We start from the raw sequence: 19,988 nt of genomic DNA, 5'->3' as shown, positions 1-19,988 counted from the left end.
TGAATATTTTACATGTTTGACCAGCCCTCAGCAGCCAAGACAGACTTGTGTGATCAGTTTATGAAATATTTGTTTAAGAAATTAAAACCCTTTCCATTTATTAATTACATTCTTCAAAATGAAGCATTCGAAAATGCTCAAATTTTGTGGCTATATTCAGCATTTGGTGTTTTAGTGATCTCAACTGTGGAATTCAACACATCAGAATTCTCAAGGGTTTGTGACACGGCTTTCTCATGAGACACATTGCTATGGAAGTATGATGGGCATGGGACTTCCCTCCATGTTCTCAATTAGTTCCTTGCAAGTGTTATTTGTGATTCTAGAAACTAAGAATAGTCAGCTGCTGAGACTAAACAAAAGAGAGGAAATGTGGGTATTGGGAGGGGGGGTTGACATGAGGCCCTCATCTAAAGTTTTGGCGAATTTAGATGGATTCTAATGGGCATGATCAGAGAATAACTGATTAAGGTGATGGTCAAAGAAAACACTGACCAATGTCCTGACCCTCAAGGTAGAGAGTATATGATGAAATCCTTCTTCTACAACACCTTGAGACCAAGCACTTAAAATTTCTAGGCAACAACTCTTTATAAAATGACAAAGTTGGAACAGGTAACTTTAAATTATAATAACCTATTATTATATTATTTTATCTTTTATACCTTTATCTATATATTACATAATTATCTATTTTAATTATAATAATTTAATAATAATAAATCTAAAGCTCTAAATCTATAAACTTATGAACAAGTATGTGTTGAGTGACCACTATGTGTCAGACATTGCTAAGCACAAGGAATAAAAGACTCCTACCTTCTAAGAACTGTCTTCTTATCTAGGGGGTAGAATATTTTCACCCATAAGTAGATATAGAGGAAAGTGATTTTTTTTAAGAGGACCAAATAACACCTAAGAGAATGAGGAAAGACTTCTGGAAGGAGATGGACTTTCAGCTGAACCTTGAAAGGAGCTAGGGACTCCAAGCCAGGAAAGTTAATTATTCTAAGCATGGACTACTCCTCTTCAAAGACACAAGTGGCAAATACAAAGTCATATTCAAGGAGGAGAAAGGAAGTCGAGACAGATACTAGGGGGTCTTATTGTCAAACTACCCTACAAAAATTACCTGGAGTCAGATTGTGGCCTTCTTCAAACACCAAGCAGATGAGTTTATATTTTATCCTAAAGGCAATTGGAAGCCAGTGAGACTTCTTGAGCAGGAATGTGACTTGATCAGGTCTGTGATTTTGCTAGGAATATCAATTTGTCAGTTGTTTGGAGGATGAATGGGAAAAGGGACGAATTGGATGCAAGGATACAAATCAGGAAGTCATTACAATGGTAGGAGAGAGGTAAGAAGGACTTGATCAAATGTGATGGTCATGAAGTTGGAAAGGAAGAAGCTGTGAAAGATTTTGAGGAGAGAGAATTTTTAAAAAACTAGGAAACTAAGTAGATGATGGGGGTAGAGAGGGAGAGTGAAGAGGAAAAGATGATTGCTATATATAGAACATGGATAAATGGGAAAATGGTAATGGTCTCAAAAGAAATAAGGAAATCTGAAGTAGGCTTGAGCTAAGCAGGGAACAACATTGCATTTGGTTTTGAATGTTTTTAGTTTTTTATTTCAATTATATAAATATTCGGGTAGAAATGCCAAGAAGTTGGAGATGTAGATCTAGAACTGAAGGGATAGTTAAGTGTTGGATATATTGATTTGGGAAGGCAGCTAAGTGATGTAGTGGATACAGTTCTGGGCTAGAGTCAAAAAGACTTATCTTCCTAAATTCAAATCTAACCTCAGAAACTTAATGAACTGTGTGACTCTAGACAAGTCACTTAACCCTGTTCACCTCAGTTTCTTCAATTGTAAATTGAATTAGAGAAAGAAATGGCAAACCATTCCAGTATCCTTGCCAAGAAAACCCAAAACACAGCCCTAAAAATTAAATACCACTGACACATTTGAGAGTTATTTAATAGCTGAATCCAGGGGAATAGTGCGATTATGAAGAGAGTGTTTAAAAAAAGAACAATGTGGAGGGGGAGGTATAGTGTATATAGGCAAAAATACATGGTTGATGATTTAACAAAGGAACCGTGGAAGAACTGGTCACATTAGAAGGAAGAGAAGGATGACAAAGTTCCTTTTTGAAGACCCAAAAGAAATGATTTGCGTTTTGCCATGCAATCTTCAGTCCACCCTGAAGCTGATTTTTCTATTAACTATCTCCCTCATCTACACTATGAATATAGTGAAAGCAGGGACTGCCCTTTTTTTCCTCTTTGTAACCCCAACACTTAGCACAATTCTTGGCACATATTGATTACTTAATCAGTGCCCATTTATTCATTCATTCATTCTATTGTTGTTCTTTATAAAAATGATAGTTTTGATTTGATTACTGTCTTCATAGCAAGATGTGGAAATCAGGGGAGGTAAATGGCATACTTTTGGTAGCATGCCAGAAAGACAATGGTAAGGAGGCAATAGAGTCATATCTGGAGCTGGTTGTGTAGACTGAATGCTTATCAATGAGGAGAATGAAGTAAAAGTAAGAAGAGCTAGTTGGAGGGGAGAGCAAAACAGTAATAAGGGATGGAATAAAAAACATAAGTAGAGGAGTGTATTGTAAAGGAAAAGGGCCACTTTATTCCCTAAGATTGGATCAAATAATAGTTAACAATGAATTTAAAGAAGAGAATGTTCAGACAGAATAGGGAAGTTATCTACATCTTAGGAGACCACATAAGAAGCAAAATTTCAGGATATTCAAGAGGAAAAACAAACAAAAAATACTTGGTGAACTTATTGGGAAAGAAGGTAAATAATTACCACTAGAAACAGGTAGGATTAAAAAAATGAAGGAGAAATGAGCTAAGATAGATTGGTCATGATTGAAAGATCTTGGATAGGTATTGTAATTTTGATGTAGATGATGAAGAATTGGAGAAACATTTTGAGAGAACTGGGAGCGATTTGAGAAGTGATAAACCAGAAAAATTACTTCACTAATAGTTAAGAGCCATGTCACAGGACAGTGGCCCTGGAGTCAGAGAGACTAATGAGCAGATAATTGTGAAGGTTTATTTAGCTAATAGCAAGATCCAGGAAAAGTGATTTGGTTGTGAAAACAGAGAAGATAGATGGGCATTAGGTTCACTGTAAAGGAAGAAAACACATACTGACAATGAGGGAAAGAAAAGGAATAAGCATTTGTATAGCACCTTTTATTTGTCAGACATTGAGTTAAGCATTTTTGCAAATATCTCATTTGACCCCCACCCTCACACCATAACAATCCTGCAGAGCAAGAGATATTATTATACCTATTTTACAGTTGATAAAAACTGAGGAAATTATTTGCTCTGAGTTGCACTGTCCAAATTTTAGTAGGGATATTACCATTAGTAGAGTAAACTTATTTTGATGCCTACTTTAAAATGTATATTCACATTTAGACATGGGTATGAATCCTGTTTTAGACATTTTTTTAGGTGCATGACTCTGGGTAAATCACTTAACCCTTTGCATTTCAATTTCCTCTTCTGTAAAATGAGGATAATAATGCCACCTGTACTACAGGGTTATGAAGATCAAATAACATAACAAAGTTCTTCAGAGACCTTAACATGCTGTAAAAATACTAGCTATTCTATGAATTCCAATTTTACCAGTTCCATATGCTGTTTCAAATATTCTAAGGTTTTATTCCAAAATTCATCATAAAAAGTTTTCATTTTTAATAGTTCATAAACTATTTGGACACAAAACTAAAAATAAGTATCCTTTTATTGTGATTTGGGGATATCATTTGAACTTTTGTTAAGTGTTAATCTTGATGCTAATACTCAAAGTGACCAAGGGTCATGTGGGAAATAAAAATTTCCACTAGTTTATATTTTCTTGTTTCAATAGAAATTAAAGTGAGCTCATGGATCAGTGTCCCTGGAGGATAACACACAGGAATCTTGTAGGACACATGTAGTACACATTCAAACAAATGACCAAAGGCCTAATGCTTTCTAAAAAAATCAACATGAAGCATATAAAATACTCTATTAATTGTCCTTTCCCTTTGGGAAATAAAGCAGGAAAGTTCATTTACATAGCTGTTTCCTTGTAGTCTTCAAAAAAACCAGGATAACTTAGGATGGGTTAGATCTATTTTCTTTCAAGTTATAGGAATAAAGACTTAGGGAAAGGCCAGTTAACCAGTCTCACCTTTTTAAGTGTATAATATTCTAGGAGCTAGTGACAGGGAATGGGGCAGCCATTGTTTACTATTGAATCTTTCTATAATTAACTCAACAATCACCAAATTAAGAAGTTTTTCATCATCATCATTGTTATTATTACTCTTTTAGAAAAAATGTTTCCACTTAGTTTCCAGTATACAATGGCTAGGTTATAAATGCTGGTCAGCTGAGTGTCTAGCTCCTCTCAAAAACTTGCACGGTCAGTCTTGTTACACTTATATACATTCAGTTGAATAGAACATAAGAATTTAGATCAGGGGATTTAAAGCTAAGAAGGAATTTTTAAGGTCTTGTAGCAAAATGACCAAGCAGAGAGGCCTTGAGGAGATAAGTGAGTTGCTCAAGATTTCACAAATAAATACCGAGGTGCAAGGATCTCTTGGTAAATGTTGGACAATTATCTTGGGTGGTGGCGGTGGTGCAACATATGCAGTACACTCCTTTCAATACAATCTGCATTAATATTTTCTCGTCATTTTCTTCAATGGAAATAACCAACAAAACAATAAATCAATTCCCCATTTGTCTGATTTTTGAAGTATGTGTTCACTCTGAAAATTTAACAATCATCTCTTTTGAATTGGCTCAAAGTGACTTCAGTACCTTGATGATATAAGTAACTAACTCTATCATTGTTGGGTCCTAAAACTTGAAGTTTATGGTTGTTATTGGTTTACAGTATTTTCAAACTTAAAAGTGTCTTACGGTTCATTCTGATCTCAGCATTTTAGATGGGGAAGCAAAGGCCAGGGAGATGGCTTGCCCAAGATCACACACATAGTGTCCTATCCAAGACTTAGAACACAGATTTTTCTGGTGTTGAATCCAAAAATACTAGTACTATATCACACTACCTTCATAAGAAAGCTACTTTATACTGCCTTAGAAGTGTAAAACACACAGTCAGAGGCCACGTGAGACCCACAAAACATTCCAGACCTAGAACCCAATTAAATTTTTATTTTACAAAATAAATAAAAATAAAATAAAACATTTTCAAACTAAATTAATATACAGCCCATGGGAATTATTGCCTGTGGAGTAGTGGCTCTGTTTCTATTTGAGCTGGACATCACTGATGTCAAGGACATCACAAGAAACACAGTTACTTTTCTTATAAAATTAGAAATTCAAAATTCAAATTGAATTTCAATGCAAAATAAAGTAGAATTCAAAAGTACTATAGTTTATTTTTAAACTATTTTGAAAGGAATATCTGGTAGATGGCAAAAGTAGGCATCTATGAGGTGCAAGCTACCAAAAAGGAAGACAATGATTGATATGTACATCATCTATTTATTTACCAATGATCTCTTTCTCACACAATTGATTCTTTTCTGAAGGCAAAAAAAAGACTAAGGGTCAGGATTTTCAAGGGACCTAGTTTTTTGCTACAGTTAAAAGATACAGCTGCAAGACATATGTACCCATTCTGCACCTGTGTGAAGTGTCAGCTCTCCCTGCCTTCAACACTGAGCCCTTGATGTTCTTTTCTCATAACCTTTTGATTATTTTTCTGCCACTTACAATCTAGTTATTAATACAGAAATTCCATTTTTTATATTTCACATTTAAGTTCTAAACAAGATTATTTTAAAATGAGAATGAAATGTTCAAAATTAAATTGCCCACTATAATTTTTCTTCCTTAAAAATAAATTGAAATAAAAATGTCAAGGCTCTAGTAATTATGGGACTAGATGTCCTTTTGTGTATGGGTACACAGAATTTTTAAATTGCTAGACTTGATACATGGGTCAGGTATGATAATTATATATATATATATATATATATATATTTAGTAATATATTGAAACACATTCTGGTTTATAACTAACTTATAAGAAGCGCTTCTTTCTTAGTTTCATCATAAATATACCTGACTGTAAGTTGAGAGACAGATACTTTTACAATAGGAATACATGTAAAATGTAAAGTAAATAGTTATTCTGTTTTAAAACTTTCTATTGACTTTTTAATTATTCTTTAGCTTCTCAGAAGTCATATCTTCACCTACCTGTCCTCTTCCCAGGCTGTCTTTCCCCTACTAATTATTTTATTCACTCAGGGGAAGAGGAAATTGATTTTAAAATTAATGACTGCAGAAGCCCCTTACTAATAAACAAGAAAATATTAGCATATCAATGAAACATCCTATTCTGTGCTGCAGATGTGGGTCATTTGCCTGGTTAAATAGGCCTTGTCTAAGGCTGAAAATTAAAGGTAGAGTCTAAATTCTAGGTACCAAAAGTCTCTTTCTCATATAATGCTCTGAATTCTTGTGGTCATCTTTTGTTGGGCTATAAAGTTCCCTAATTGCATGCACATTATTTTCTATTGATTGGTTGTGCTCAGTGTCACTTGAAAAGAGTGTTAATCCCCTAGTAATTAACATCTCCTCGAGGTCACCAGAGGTCAGAGGGTTTGTCCTGAGGGTTGGGGTCTGGAGAAGTTGCTTCTTTGGGACTTCTTGTTCTCATCACTTTTGCTGTTATCATTTTCTCCCTTAGGCTGTGTGTCTCCCTGCCCCTCTGTCTGTCTCTCTGTCTCTGACTTGTATCTGTCTGTCTCTGTGTCTCACTGCCTCTGGCTCTTTCTGTCTGTCTCTTCTCTGTTTCTCTCCCTCTTCCTTGTTTCTATCTCTTTCTCTCTCCTGAACCCCACTTTTATCACTTTTTCCTCATTTGCTTGCTTTGACACTTGCAAGAGATACATTTTGAACTTCCAGAACACTCTGCGTCTCTGCATTCTGTGGGTTGGCTCATTTGGTAGTACTTCTGCTCTTGATGACTTCAGCTTGCTTAGATTCTCTGCCAAAGTGGGGAGTTCAGTCCTCCCCACCTCCATATTTTATTAAATTCATGGCCATGCAGACAAAAGATCTTAGCTTACTAAAATATAGTCTTATATAGGACCATAACAAACAGATTATGCCTGTAGAACAGTAAAAGGTGCTTACAACAAAATTATTGATTAATGAAGGAAACATTTTGGATTGAAGAAGAAAATAACATTTCCCCATCTTGAGGATCTCTTATGCTTCAAGATATGCATATTGAGTATTTCCTCATTGCCTTTTATTAGTTCATTTCAAAACCCACTTAGCCCCATGGGCCCCAAACTCTTTTCATTTCTGCTTTCTGTATTTCCCGTGTGACATGTGATTATAATGTATGCAAATCTTTTAGGAGGAAAAAAAAGGAAAGAAATTAGTCCACATACTATGCAAGAAAAGGCAGAAACATTCTGTTGCACTTTAGGTGCAATAATGGAGGGAGCTTAACAAAAAGATTTCTTAAATGCCATTAATTTTTAAGCAAAATATTTAGAAAATAAACATGAGAAAATTTGATTCTCCCAGTTCAGTTGAGATTCCTATGCACAGAAGACTTTGCCATTAATGAGATCCCTTGAATCTATCAATGTTTGTCTCTTGGATTGGCTCTGGGCTGTTTTCTCTGCCTAAAGTACCAATTTGAACTTCTCTTGCTTCCATTTGATACAATCTTATGATGAACGTATAGAGCTAATGAGTAAAGATATGTCCTCCCTTACAACCATGAAGTTTATACATTGATTTGAAAAGTTTTCGTTGCTTTTCAGGTATCTGGATGACTTTTTTTTTCCACAGAGAGTGGTTTCAAAACTTCACTGGGACTGAACTAAACTATTCCCACTTTTCATCTTTACCCTGAGCTTTCTTCTCAGTTGTCATGCATTGACCTTTCCACCCATTAAATGTGGGAACCTAGATCCTAACCGGTTAGACTGTCATCCATGAGAAACATTCCAGAAAAGGTCAATTTAATTAAATGATATTGACAAATTATAAAACATGAGAAGTTCCAATATGATGGATTTTAACACCAAAACAGTGTTAGAGTATCTTTGTTTCCCCTCCAAAAGCTGCTAGAAGAACTATAGATAAAACCCAATACAATTCAGTCAAGGAGTCACTCATCCCTCCCATTCCCCTACCCTCTAAAAATTATTTTGTCTGAATTTCATGAAAGTACAGCTGAACATGTTTAAATCTTTACTGGTTTCAGCCTTTTCTGTATCGAGCCTTTTTAAGGAAACTCACTAGGTTCATTCCTTAGTTTACTTGGCTCTACCTCTAGCATGGTTCTTTAAAGGTCTCTTCTTAGCTTTGAAAATACATTCCACATTTGATTCTTAGAGAAGGAAAGACTAAACTGAAATGTGTGAAAGCCACAAGTTCCCATTCCCTAAGTGCTTTTAGAAGACTAGGGGTAACCCATAAGGGATGTGAGCTGAGGAAATTCTTTATTTATCACGATGGTTGAAAAGAATAAACTTAGTTTTCATTGTTGTTCAATTGCTATGTCATAAATCACTATTATATCAAATATTTTAACCTCCAAAAAGAGATGTCTTTGTCCCTTCAATAAGGTAGCTTGTTTCTTTTAACATAATAGCTCTGACACTTTTATTATGACTTTAGTTAAGCATTTTTTCTCTTTTCCTAATGAAGTGCCTTTAGAAATGAATTCTTTAAATTTGTGTATAATGGATGAGGGCATTTAAGCATAATAGCTTAAACTGTTAATCATGGCTGTGAGTTATTTATTTTCCCCCAAAATGATCTGCTCATAAATCTTGAAATTAGTAATTGCTCAGTAAAGTGGAGCTCTTGCTTCCATTGTAAACCCCTAGGAAATGGACACATACTATTGATCCCAATTGGGAAGAAAAGGAGCAGAGTCTTAAGGGACTTCTCAACTATCATTCACTTTGTGTTATGTCCCATACATTTGTTCCCGACCCATAAAGCCGTCTAAAAAAATGCACTCTCCCAAACCCCTTTATTCCCAGCATGAAATCTGACCCTAGGCTCCTACTGGCACTGAATCTGATCACCTTTCAGAAGGCGCAATGGGAACAGGGTATATTCAAGGAGTGTGAAGGAGGCAGAAGGACAGAGTATTAGGCGACGAATGTGTAGGCCACCCAGAAATATACAAGTGAGAATCCAGAATTTTCCCATGATATCACACCAATACATCCAATGGGGGCAGGGTACCACTGCTTTAATATACAGTGATTTGTATATATAATATTAAAGTACATATTATATATATTCCAGTGTATCCACAAATGTATGTGTATAGATATGTGTATCTATTATATATGAATCTCTTGCAGATATCTGTATGTGGAAACATGCATACTACAGAGAGAAAGGAGAAAAAGAAAGAGAGAAATTGCACTTCAGAGTTAATCACCCTAAAAGATTTCCTGTGATTAAAAATATCTACTCTAGTATTAGACAAGTTTTTTTTTTTGAAGAGCAAATCTTGCTCCTATTATCCTTTCTTGTTCTAGAATATGGTATCTGAAAATGATGTTGAGGTTAGAAAAGAATAAAAGGTACTGTACCTGTTGGGACAACTATAAACCTTTCCTTTGGACATAAAGTATGGAGGAAAACAAATATCTTTGTATGAATTTGGGAGGATGTAGTTCAAGTGAAACTTCTATATGATGTCATAGATTAATTTCAGAAGTAGGATTTATTGTTTATGAATAACTACATTGATGTGTATTCCTCATTTATTCACAAAAATTAGTACTGAGTAAAAATACCTATCAAATATCACATAGTAAAAAATTATAATCATATATGACACAAAGCATAAGATATATTTTTCTGATGTCATTTTTATGAGCACAATTCCACTTGTCTTCAGAGCTTTTTTTGTCCAAAAAATTGATAGTAGCCAAAGAATAAAAAAGAAAAGAAACATTTTTACTCAATGAAACCGCTGATTCCATTCAGATTATTTTTATATTTGACATATTTCTGAATAACAAAATTATTTGCTTTTAAACTCAACATTTAATAAACTTTGTGGAAAAGTGAGAATAGAAGGTAATTATGTTTTTTAAATTAATTTTCCTCTCCACTCAAAAATCATATTTCCTTCTTGAGATCTTAAGTATTACTTTGTTGGTCCCTTTCTTATATATTTAATATCTTGTTTTACATTATCAGCATATAAATAATATCTCCTCTACTAGATTTGTAAACTTTATGGAGGTATATTTATTCAACTTTTCCTTTCCCCTTTCTCCAGTGCCTAGCATAAAGCATTGTATAGACAAAGGTATTAAAACATGCTGGCCAGAGTCTTCATGTAACTCACAAAACTCACAGGTGCAGTCTGAAACAGATTAAAATGTAATTGGGAAATATTTAACAAAATAAAAAAATGACAATAAAATATAGATAGCATTTCAATTTAAAATGGTCAATATGAAGCCCACAGGGAACTTCATGTAGGGTTTAGTGGTCCCTACGTATATTTGAGTTTGACACCACTGGTGTAGAGCACATTCTTAATAAGAGTTGGATTATACCTATTTTGTTTTAGGATAAAGTAAAAGGTAAAAAGATGATGGGAATGTTGCTGTCTAATAAGCCATATGTTAGTGAAATCCTTTTAGCTGACAATGTATCTAGGAATAGAGTCAACTTTTAAGATATAATGTTATATTATATTTGCATTCCAGAGACATGGAATTTGTATAAAATTAATCATAAGCATATAACTGCTGCTATTTAAGTATGTAAGGCAAGAATGCTCTGATTCAGGGTTGATGTTTTATTTTTTTTTTCATTTCTTCCAATGCTTCTTTGTGGATTAGAGCTAAGGTTCAGTTCTCAAAAGCTGTGGCAATAGAGCACAAACCTTAAAGGTTTTCTCAGAACTGGCAAATCATTAAATATTATTCCAGCAACTGATGGCAAATGCAGAGTTTGCATTCCACTACAACCTCTAGATCTTTTTTTTTCCCTAACACAAACTACCATAAAGCCATACCTCCAGTATTCAAGGGGAAGCTAGATAGTGTAGTGGATAGAGTGCTGGACTTGGACTTAGGAAACCTTTCCTCTCAGTATCTTATTAAGAATATGTTCAAAGGTAATCACTTAATCTCTTTTAGCCACAATACTTCTGATGTACAAAAAAAGAAAATGATGTCATCTATCTTACAGGGATGTTTTGAGGAACAATAAATAACAGATATAAAGAGATTTGTAAACCGTAAAGAGGTATATAAAAGTTAGTGATTATGATAACTTGATTTTAAAAAAAACAATTTGCAAAAAGTTTAATTTTTTTCAAAATCATTGAAAAACCTACAGGAAGTTATGAAACAGAACCAAGTTATGAGCAATTACAAGAGGAACCAAGAGAACATTTTATATAGCAACAGTAATATTATTTAAAGATTGACTTGCGTATGTCCACCTGCAGAGAAAGAACTAAAATATAAGCAAGATATAATTTTAGATAGCTTATCTATTTGTCAAATCATCCTCTCTAATGGGGAGGGGAAGGGAAAGGAAAGAAGGAGGAAGTTAACTGGGCATTTTAATATAACAAATAAATTGAAATTGGAAAAAATAAATGTGAAACTTTATATTCATCTCTTATCATGGAGGGAGTCACTGTACTAGGATTTTTCATGCTTACAGAATCAGAAAATCTTCACATCTTCTTAATGAATCATTCTTTTCATTTGCAACCTCTGTCTAAGAACCTGATGCATAGTAGTTGCTTAATAAATTCCTATTGACAGATTGAAACAAATATGAATTAAAACTGTCCTTTGATCTTAAAATTTTCCTTAAAGGGAGGCAGAGGGTACTAATAATCATTATAGTTTTGTACAAACTGCCACTATTGTTTCAATTATTCATCTTCTGAATAAGATTTTTTGCCCAAATACTAGTGAGTTTATTAAACTAGCACAGGAAATGAACCAGATGAATATTGACATTATTGCTGTAAATAAAAATGTATGTCATAATGAAGTTTCTGTTGAGTAGAAGAATAAATCATTGGAGTTGGAAGAATTGTTTTAACTAGGCATCTAAGATATAAAAAAAAACCTATTTTGAGCAACATAGTCATTGCCACTTGTGTGTTAAATGCAAGCAAGAGAATAACCATTAATACAGTTTTGGTTTCTGTGATATCTATTATGTAGGATAAAGAAGAAGGAAAATTCTTTTAAGACACAATTTTGTGGCAGTTAGGTAGTTCAATGGATGGAGAGTCAGACATAGAAATGGGAAATCCTGGATTTGAATCTGACCTCAGACACAGCCTAGCCATGTAACCCTGGGCAAGTTACTTAAACTCAATTGCCTATCTCTTACTTAGTATTGATTATAAGGGAGAAAGAAAGGGTTTTAATTAATAAAAACAATTCAAACATATATGTGTGTATACACACACACACATATAATGTTCAGTGACTTTGTTGTAAAGGTATCCATACGGGAAAATGGTAATAAATGTATTTATGATTTAAAATTAAGGATACCAAAAAGTTAATAGATTATTTGGAATCCTTGACTTATATATAATGAATACTTTATTGAAGAAAACATTATAAATACATGGAATGTGGTACCACCAAAATATAACAAAAATGAAATTGACTATATTTTAATGGACAAAAAATGACTGGTTCAAAATCAGTTACATGTAATCAATAATCTCAACAGTAAATATAAAAATTAACACCAAATTAGCAGAAAAGATAAAGAGGAAAATTTTGCATAGTATTAAATTACATATGGGAAATAAGAAATGGATAAGAGGAAAAACATCATTTCTGATTCTCACCATGTTTTAAGAGAAATTAAACTGTTATATTTTTATAAATTGCCTTAATATGGAGAAACCAAGAGAGTAAAGTAAACAGCATAAAACAATCACTTATCAAATAAAGCATGACATCTGGGGAGATTTATAATTTGGAATATAAACCTATTTGCAAAATATTAATAAGAAGGGAACTAAAATATTAGAAATTATATTTTTTCATAAAACAGTAAAAAGGGTAGGGAGAAATGAGGATATGGAAAGTTTGAAGTGAAAATCAATTAAGTCAATTTTGAGATTTCTAACAGATGATAGTAGAATAGCAAATAGACAAAAGATATAAGATATGCCAGCATTTTTATAACAATCTGTTCTCACCATAATTGGGAAAGTTTTTTTTTACTCAGATTCTGATACTTCTATACTTAATAAATAATTAGAAATTAGAAACAGCACTCAAAAAATAATGTAGAGTTGTACAGTTGGATGTGACCAAATATATCCAGAGGAAACTTGCATATAAGGTGAAAGTTTTTTTAATCATATTTCAATTTAATACAATCTAGTGAACATTCAGCCATTTAAGGATACAAAATATTGGGGTGGACCCTCATGAGGTGAAGAATTTCCCTGTATTGGTAATGTTCCAGCATGTAACTAGATCATTTTTCTTTAGGAATGTTGTAATAAGAATTCATGAAATGTTTAGGAGACTCAGCTAGATGTTTGCTAAGATTTATTATAATATAATATTCCAAAATTATGAGTAGTCCTGTTACATACTACCTATGCAATTTGAGGTATCTTGTATGTAAAATATTCTGCATGTTCTTTGCCACATCAGTGTAACCTAGGGTCTGTGTCTGCCATTTGTAAAGCATTCTCCTTATTGCTAGGAAAACTCCTTCTCTTCAGAAGGTGAAAATTTTGAAGGCATTTGAGACCTGCTTCTCAAGATATCACAAAAAAATGGAAAATTAGAAAAGGAAGAAGACCAAGAAGAATATAGATAACCAAGTCAACAAGCTTTTATTAGATATCTTCTATTCACTGGACACTATGCTAAGTTCTGAAACACAAAGAAAAGCTAAACAAATCAATTCCTGCTCTCAAGGGGCTCATAGCTGAATGGGGGGGGTGGCAATATGGACATTATGAACAAAAAAAAAGTCAACAAGATAAATTAAAGATAATCAACAGAAGAAGGCACCATCATTAAGAGAGATTTAAGAAAGGCTTTTTTGTTGAAAGGGTCAAGTAAATACTGGGAAAATCCAGGAAATTTAGTAGTAAAGATCTATCAGTGGAGAATTCCATCCATATGGAATGCCTATGAGAGTAGAGAGAAGGAATATCTACTGTAAGGAACATCAGGGAGGCCAGAGTCACCACAATGCAGAATACAAGAAAAGGAGTAAAGTAAGTATAGGGAGAAAATAGATGTAAAAAGGGTCAAGATTACAGAGGCTTTAAAGGTCAAAATACAGGATTTTATATTTGATCCTAGAGGTAATAGGGAACTATTGGATGTTTGGAAGGTCATGGTTAGACCTGTACTTTGGAATCACTTTAATAGATGAGTAAAATGACTAGAATGAATGAATGTGAATAGAAAGGGAATGACTATAAAGAGGAGAGTTTTGAGGCAGAGAGATCAACTGGAAGTTTTTTACAATAATGTAGAAAAAACTACAACTGAACAATGAGAGATAGAACTTGGCAACTGATTGGCTATATGAAAGAGATGATATGCAGGTTGTGAGCCTGAGTGATTGGAATGATGGCAATTCTCAAGAAAGTTGGAAAGAGGGGAAGGTTGAATAGGCCAGGAACAATGAATTTATTTGAGAAATCTTGAGTTGCAAATAGCATGTCATGGAACATTTAATTCAAGTAAACTAATAAGCACTTGAAAGACTGGAGGTTAAAAGAGAAGTTAGAAAAGAAAATGAAGGGAGAGAGAGAGGAAGGGAAAGGAAGAAAAGGAAAGTGAAGGCAAGGGAAAGAAAGGGAGGGAAGGGAAAAGAAGGGAAGGAGCATTTATTAAATACCTCATGTGTGATACTACAGCTGTGAATCCTGGAATATCACAATCTCAATTGCTTGTGAGGAAAAATCATTGGGGAAATATATGTACAAAATCAAGGATGACTTACCACAAGAACTGATTTTTTTCCCAAAGACTTCAAGAAGGTATAAACTTTAACACAAGATAGGTCAGTTATGTGGCTAACATGAGGGATAATAGACAGCCATAGTATTGTAGTAGCAGCCACAAATTATTAAAAGACAGAGCAAAGTGTGAAGTTCATTGATAAAATCTTCTGTGCAGGATTTATGAAGGGACAATGGGTTACAAGCTGCACCAGTGGAGAGGATATCCTCACTAATGAAATCATAAATCCATTAAAATATTGAAGAGGTTTAGTTGGTGATATATTAATTTTAAAAGCCATAACAGTGGCTACAAATAAGGCTTAAATTATAAATAATAATGCTAATAATAATAATAGCTAGCATTTATAGAGCTCTTCAAGATTTGTAAAGTTCTTTAATATATTATCTTATTTAATTCTCACAACTCTGTGAAATATCCCCATTTTTAGATTAATTAAAGCTGAGAGGTTAACTGATTTGCCCAGGATCACAGAGCTAATTAGAATCTAAGAAAGGATTTGAATTCAAATCTTCCCAACTTCAATTCAGGTTCTCCTCTATTCCACCTCTATAGGCTCAATCCAGAGTAGTTTTATAGACAGTTTTCATACTAAAGTATGTTCATCCTTACCTGTTTAATTTTACCTGATAGGGATTTGCTTTTGTCACATAATATGGAAGTTAAATAATCTCTCTGAATAGTAAATGTTTCAAAACCAGTCTATTATGGCTTTCTTATATAGAGCTATTTTATTTCTATCTCAGTGTGAACAAAACTGAGGTCCAAACGGCCCATTCACTGCTCTCTAGACATTTTATAAGTCACAATGAAATCTCAGAGTTATCTGCTGCTACATTCCTTGTGGCCAATACTCTCTCAACCCTAATAACCACAAAAAAGGAAGACACCAAATCTAGATGAAGTAAAGCTGAAACAAAAAAACAGAAATATTCCCACTTAATATCATACCTTCTAAAAAGAGCAGCACAGGACTAAATTGCCTATAGATCCCACTCACTTGAACCATCTCCATGCCACTGTGTGCCAGGCAGACTCAACACAAAAAAGTTGATAGGCTTGCCTTTCAAGCTTTAGTTGAGGTAGCCTCAACACCATGCCCTCAGATCAGTGCCCCTGTCTGAAGATCGCCACTATACACTACTATTTAATATGCAAGAGTTAGAAATACTCATTCAGTAAAGTCACATGACCGAAAATGAAAATAATTCTGAGAGAAAGAAAGATATAGGAAATGGTTTCCTGACTGAGAGAAGAGGGATAGAAACCTCCCTGGAAGAGGTAGGCAGAAGAGGGAATTGATCCAATTGTATTAGAAAACAAATTTTTAAGTTACTCCCAAAGTGACTAAATTGTATCTAGCTTTTGATTCAGCAAAATCATATTGCCAGGAACATTCACCAAAGAGGTCTTGAAGAAACAGGAAAATAATTAAGATAGTCAAACAATATTTTTAGCATTATTTTTGTTTTAGCAAAGAACTGCCAATAAAATCAATTGGGGAATAGCTGAACAAATTTTGGTATTTGAATAATATTATGACAACAAATATTAAGGATTCAGAGAGATCCAGAAACATTTGTGAACTGATTCAGAGTGAATTGAAAATAATCATGAATACAAATTTAAAATATTACCACAATAATGTAGAAAAAAAGAATATAAAAAATTTCAGAAATTTGATTTGTGTTCAATAATTACTTTTAAAATCTCCTAATAATAATAATCACAGTCACAACTAGAATTTATCTAAAACTTTAAGACTTGCAAAGTACTTTATAAATATTGTCTCATTTTACATTCAAACTAACCCTAGGAGGTGGATGCTATTATTTTCTCCATATTAGAGATGAGGAAAGTGAGTCAGACAATGATAAAATGTATACAACTAGTGTTTGCATTCAAATTTTTACACAATTTTTAGTCCCAAAGACAGTGATCCATTGGGCCACCTACCTTCCTAATGAGTATGAGCCATACCTCCTTCCTTTAGACAAGTGATAGACAAGCTACAAGGAATTATATATGTGTGTATATGTATACATACATCATATGCTATACATGTACATATATAGGCACAGATGTCCAAAATATTGATTTATTTTGTTTGACTAGTGATTTATTATAAGGATAAGACACCCATTTGGGAGGGTGCTATTACTTAATGATAAAGATGCAAACGAAATAAACACACATCAATAAAACCTTCAAAATATGTAGAAGGATAAAAGCATTCCTAAGACTAATCCAAAGCAATCATAGGACAATTTTTTTTCCCTGAAGGACTATGCTCAGTTTTTCAGGGTGAATGATTCTTGGCTGAAGTCCTACCTCCTTTGCCCTTTGAAAAATTATATCCCAGGCCCTCTAATACTTTAATGTAGAATTTACTAAGTCTTGTGTTATCCTTATTTTTGTTCCATGACATTTGAATTTCTTCTTTTTGGCTGCTTGCAATATTTTCTCCTTGACCTTGGAAGTTTTGGAATTTAGCTATCATATTCCTAGGAGTTGTGCTTTAGGGACATCTTTCAGGATACTGGTGGATTCTTTCAATTTCTATTTTGTACTCTAATTTTAAAATATCAGGGCAGTTTTCCTTGGTGATTTCTTGAAAGATGATGTCTAAGCTCTATATTTTCCTCATGGTTTTCAGTTCTTAATTTCTTAAATTATCTCTCCTAGATTTATTTTCTAGGGCCATTGTTTTTCTCATGAGATATTTCACATTGTCCTCTATTTTTTTTCATTCTTTTGGCTTTGTTTTATTATTTCTTGATGTTTTATGGTGTCATTAGTTTACACTCCAATTCTAATTCTAATTTTTAAAAAATGATTTTCTTGAGTGCAAATTTCTACTTCATTTTCCATTTTATCAAATCTATTTTGTAAAGAGTTCTCTTCAGTGAAATTTTGTACCTCTTTTCCCAAAGGGCCAAGTTTTTCTCTTCAGTGCATATTTGTATATCTTTTCCCTTTGGCCAATTATGCTTTCTAAGAAATTCTCTTTGAATTTTTGTGCCTCTTTTACTAATAGGCCTATTCTGTTTTTTAAGATATTAATTTCATCAGTATTTTTGTTGCCTCCTTGCTGTTCACTCTTTTTATTCATGATTTTCTTGAATCACTCTCATTTCTTTTCCTAATTTTCTTCTCCCTTTTTTATTTGATTTTTAAAATCTTTTAAAACTCCTCATTAATTCTTTTTGGGTTAGAGAGGTATTAATATTTTTCTTTGAGACTTAATATCTGTGGCTGAGAATTCTGGAAGACTTGGTTGTTGCTTCCATTGCACCCAAAATTGTTACCTTGGCAGGGTCTGCCCTTGCATGGGGCTCTTCACCTCCAATATGGTGCACTTAGATCCCTCATGCCAGTCTTCAAAGTTGTGTTGGTTTAAAAAATTACTATACTTTGGTTTTTCTGGTTTATGCTGCTTCAGAATTCATTTCAAAGTATTATATTATTGGAGAGAGTTATTTGGTAGAAATAAGATAGTCCCTGTACCTTTTCTGCAATCTTGGCTTCACCCCCTGAAATGTTTATATTTTTAATGATTAAGTTTACAAAAATAAAGAAAAAGAATAGGAAACCTAATCATATTAAGTACAGGCATAGTTAAATGTCCACAGATTAGAGATATTGGTAGGTATATCCTTCCTCTTAACTCAAGAAGGAAAGAGAGAAGGGTGGCAAGAGACAAGGAGTCCAGGAATATAACAAAAAGACTAAATAACAAAATGTCTGAGTTTATGAATAGTTCTTTAGCAAAAATTAAAAAAAAAAGGAAAACAAGTATAGAAGAAAAATTAAAAGGAATTCTAACAAAGTCAATACTAAGGAATCAGCAGTATATGTAATGTAAAAAAATGATTTAATAAATCTCTACTACAAAGAGAGCATGAATTCTTTGGCTTTCTTCAAGATCATGAAACAACAGCAAGGAAATCCAGAGTGGTTCAAAAATGGAAGGGAAAAATCTATTAAAAATACAATAGAGCAAAAATTAGGCTAGAAATCAGAACTCTCAATAGAAGAAATAAATTATTCAAACCAAAGATCATATATTCAGAGTTGAGAGGGATTACTGAGGACATCTGGTCCAGTACTCACTCTCATTTGAAGAGAAATAAATTGAGTCTCAGAGAGATTAAGTATCTTCTCCAAAGTCATTGTCATTATTGTTGAATCAGTTCAGTTGTATCTCATTCTTCATGATCTCATTTGGGGTTTTCTTGGCAAAAATACTGAAATGATTTACCATTTACTTTTCCTGTTCATTTTACAGATGAGGAACTGAGAAAAACAAAGTTAAGTGACTCAGCTAGGGTCACATAGCTAGTAAGATTCAAAATTAGAAAGATAAGTTTTCTTGACTACAGGCCCAGAACTCTATTCACTGTACCAACTAGATGTGTTCAAGGTCACACAAATAATCACTAGAAGAATCAGGACTTGAATTTAGGACTATAGGGACAGCACATTTTCCACTATATCCTTCTTTCTAAAGAATTAGAGGCTCTGAAAAAAAATAATCCTAAATGCCTTTATATGAGATTAATATACTCCTAATACTAAACCAGGCATGGAGAAAGCATACAAAAAGATATAAAAACAAATTTCCATGAAAACTGAAGCAAGTAATAATGTATCTAGGATATATTAATTTTTATAAAGGCGATAATAACATATGCTTTATTTTTCACACTAGAACTGAAATATGAAAGTGAATGAGATTAATATGGTGGTAGTAGTCTCTCAGTAACCGAGGATGATGATTGTCTGTGTGTTTTTGTGCACAAAGACACTTGTGCATAAAGATTTAAGTGGAAAAGTCGATGCACAGAGACAGTCCCACTCTCTCGGCGTTGGAAGCCTGGGTCCAGTGGCATGAAAAGTCGGTACA

At 33.5% G+C, this 19,988-nt stretch overlaps 1 long non-coding RNA gene across 1 annotated transcript; it reads left to right on the top strand.

The window, feature by feature from the left end:
- The first annotated feature begins 269 nt into the window (after window positions 1-269).
- Window positions 270-9,550, top strand: LOC103097839 (uncharacterized). Its single transcript, XR_008916137.1, has 2 exons — window positions 270-615; window positions 9,431-9,550. It is a non-coding gene; the product is annotated as an uncharacterized LOC103097839 (long non-coding RNA).
- The last annotated feature ends 10,438 nt before the right edge of the window (window positions 9,551-19,988 follow it).

Source organism: Monodelphis domestica, chromosome 2, assembly GCF_027887165.1.
Source record: "Monodelphis domestica isolate mMonDom1 chromosome 2, mMonDom1.pri, whole genome shotgun sequence".
NCBI lineage: Eukaryota > Metazoa > Chordata > Mammalia > Didelphimorphia > Didelphidae > Monodelphis > Monodelphis domestica.
Note: the sequence above shows the minus strand (reverse complement) of the source record. Positions and strands in the feature narration are given on the sequence as shown.